Here is a 4,004-nt window from a genome sequence, read left to right as displayed (position 1 = left end):
CAAAAAGAAATGATAAACAATAATATTACATGATGACAATTTAAATAAATAATTGTATAAAACAGAAAAAATTAGTATATCTGTATGCTTAATTCAAATTTTGGGAAAATATTGACTGTATGAAACAAGTCAAACAATGTATGGGTTTTGCATATCAAATACAATCAAGAAAATATATGGAGAAAAAAACAGTAAATTATTTGTAATTTATAATAACCATTAATATACAGAATATTCTAATACATTTGTAGAAAAGAAAATTCAAAATAATTCTATGAAAAACTAACATCAATACAAATATTAGAATGATATGAGGACTACCAAAATGTGGAGGATTATAAATGTGATTAATATAACACATACTTTATGCAGATTTTCTATATTTGTTTATATCATCCTCATTACAAATTAATATTTTATCACAGTGATGAAAAGAAAATACTGGTCCATATGAGAGGAGTCCAGGATGAAAAGGTGATGGCAAATGACACAGAAAGTTCTAGGCATACGATAAACCTAGAAGTTTTCTGTTTGGAATGTCCTAAATCCATGCACTCCAGTGATCCACCAGCAGGAACTGTGGGACTCAGAACACAATCCCACTTCAGCAAAGACTCACCACTGGAACAGAAGGAGGTTTAACAGTAGAAAAGCACCAGTGGGTCCTGGAGTTCTTAAGGGGATGGCTTCCTATGTCCTCTCTCTCCCCTGGCGTGCAGAGCACATATGCCACCTGGATAAAATATAGCAGCATGTGAAATGTTGAGTCAAGGGACACCTGCTTGAGACTGATAGGTTAGAATTTTTACTGAGAATGGTCACGGATGCATTGTTCACTGATCAACACAGCCCTAGATTCCCAAAGGAAAGATACGTTCTCTGTAACATACAGTGCTGGAATGAGCAACAGTAATACAGCAGAACATGCTCACCATTTAGAAACACCGTGAACATGCAAAGCTACACTAACACGTGCCAGGCAGGTGTTAACTTTGTGAGCAAGCCCTTCTACAGATTGTACCCTCCACTCAGTTCTATTACGAGCTTTACATTCAAAAGGAGTCTTCCTTTCTTCAGTGAAAATATTTTAAGTATTTATATTATGTTTCTGTAAGTTAAATAATGGATTAAATTATTGGTGCGTGTGTGAGAAAGCTTGCCAATTTCATTTTTGGCGATCTATAAAAATTTGGTGTTTTCATGAATTCTGTAATTTATTTTCTTTTTTCTTTGTAAGAGAATTCTTTATCATTTATTACAATTTATTCAATTTGTATCCCTCCTGTGGCCCCCTCCTTTGTCTTCTCCCAATCCCACCCTCCCTCCTTCTTCTCTCCAATGCCCCTCCCCAAGACCACTGATAGGGGAGGTTCTCCTTTCCTTCTATTTGACCCTAGCCTATCAGGTCTGATCAGGAACTGGTTGCATTGTCTTCCTCTGTGACCTGGCAAGGCTGCACTCCCACGGAGGGTGGGAGGTAATCGGAGAGTCTGTCACTGAGTTCATGCCCAAGAAAGCCCCTCCTCCCCTTATTAGGAAACCCACTTGGATACTAAGTCTATGGGCTACATCTGAGCTGGGGTGTTAGGTCCTCTCCATGCATAGTCCTTGGTTGGGGTATCAGTCTCTCCAGTGGGCATTTCCTGCCAAGCAAGTCATTATTATAGCCCTCAGGATTCACAACTGGGTAGACTGATGACTATTTTCTCCTCTGGTAGTTTGAACAGCACCATCTAGCTCTATGAAAGCGAGCCAGTAGAAATCAAGCTTCCAGATCACTACCAGCTTGATTTCTCCATGTTCAACGACTCAGCTTGTGTTATCTTCAGCAACATGGTCTGATTCTGGTTGCTATCCAAGAACAATGACAATTGCCTATAATATTTGGAATCTATATAAACTCCTTAACCACCAATTCCTAAACAAGTAACCTATTCCTGGTACTGTTAACATTCATCCTTGAATGTTAACTTTTAATCTTCTGATACATATGTTTTATTTGAAATAGCCGAAGAGGTCGGGAAACTATGAAGAGCCATGGAGAGGGCCTTTCAAAAGAATAGTTATATTATACTGGTATAAAGGCTATTGATAAAACATGAAAGAGAAAGGGTTAAAATGGCCTTGGTAAGCTTGAAGAAGGGTAGAGGAGAAAGTATTTGAAGGGGTAAGTGCGCCTAAAGACGTTTTGAGAAAGAAATGTGGAAATCTACTACTGCTGAAGCACATACACTTATATGACGTATTTGCGTACCCATATTGTGAGTACACAGACATAAGCACAAATATTTTGTGATTTTTTTTTAAAGATTTATTTTATTGTTTTATTTCATATGTGAGGGCTTGAGTGTGTGTCTAGCTGTTACAAGCCTGCTGGTAACTACAAAGGTCAGAAGAAGGAGTCAACGACCCTGGGACTGAACTTACAGACCCGTGTGCCGCCTCTTCTGGGTGCTGGTCCTTCGCAAGAGCAGTGTGTGTTTTTAACCACCAGGCCGTAGCTACATCCTCTCCTTTGTTGCGATAGTGTCTTATATTCACTTCCAGCAACTCCAAAATATGTATAATTTATAAGCGTATTATATAAAAACAAATCATTTTCTCTTGCGTAGATTTAAATTTTTATTTTAAGGTATTTTCATTCCTTTTGTTTGTAGAGTAAATGGAAACTTATTCTATGGCTTAATTACTTCATTTGTTAAAAAAAAAAGTTAAAACCAAGTGTGATGGAGCATACCTGTAAGTTCAGTCTTCAGGAGGCTTAGACAGGGGCCCTGAGAGTTGTGAGCCATCCTGAACCACATAGTGAGACATTGTAACAATAGCAGCAACAACAGCTGAGAGGAGAGCAAGTGGACATTGTCTACAGGTCTTAACCTGGCTCTGGGGATGAACTGGAGAGATTTTTCATGTGTGCAGACCTTAGTCTACAGACTGGGTTTTTCTTTGTCAACGACTGAAGTGTACTATTCTGTGGGCTAACCTGCAGAGTTTTGTGATTCTCAAAGCTTTGCTGAGAGATAGCACAGCAGCAGACCTTATTTCTAAACTGAATTATGGCTGTATGTAGGTCATGGGTAGAAATGTGCTTAGCATTCACAAGAGCTGGGAGTTCAATCCCTAGCAGCAAAAAGAAAAAGAAACTATTTAATAACACAGATGATCGACTGTATCTATCTTTATTTCAAATGAGATGAATAGGTTAGATAGCAGATTCATTTTTATATATTTTATTTATTCTTCAACAGTTCCATTTTTGTATGTAATAGACTGAAGGTATTCACCCTCTTACCACATCCTATCCCTCCCTCTTCTGCCTAACCCAACAAGTCTCCCTCCTACATTCATGTCTTTTAACAATCTTTTCTCTTGAAAACTAAAAGTTAAAACAGTACTTGAGGCAAAAAAAAAAAAAAATCTAAACAACATGAAGACAATACGAATGAAGGGACAAAATATTTTGTAGGTTTTGAAGAAAATCTTACCAAACAAAAACAAGAGTATTTTACAGAAATATTACTGAGCAGTCATGTATGAAATGTTTAAGGATTGTTTGCAAGTGTATATTTTGCTTTTAAAACAACTCTAAAACAAAGATAAAAGGTTTTCCAACAGAGCCTTCCAGAACCCCAGCCTAGAAGTTACCCTGCAAAGCTCAAAACATTAAGGAGCCGTGGCTTTCTTCTCCCTCTGAAGAGAGAAAAACAAACAGACAAACAAACAAACAAAACCAGAAGAGACAGGTCTGCCTCCATGTCTCATACCAATCTTAATGATGATCGAAAACTTTCACCTACCGATTGTTTTTCCTCATCAGTTGTGCCAAACTTTAATAGAGACTTCGCCATAGAAAATGAACAGTGCAAGCTTCAAAGCAAAGGAGAAATATTTTCACGTAATGATAGTACATATCCAAACATAAAAGTGCTGACATGTTAATTATGCAAGAGATAGACGAGAGAGAGAGAGAGAGAGAGAGAGAGAGAGAGAGAGAGAGAGAGAGA

The sequence above is a fragment of the Psammomys obesus genome, unplaced genomic scaffold (assembly GCF_907164565.1).
Source record: "Psammomys obesus unplaced genomic scaffold, mPsaObe1.curated_primary_1811, whole genome shotgun sequence".
NCBI classification, from domain to species: domain Eukaryota; kingdom Metazoa; phylum Chordata; class Mammalia; order Rodentia; family Muridae; genus Psammomys; species Psammomys obesus.
The sequence above is the reverse complement of the archived record's forward strand: the minus strand, read 5'-3'. Positions refer to the sequence as shown.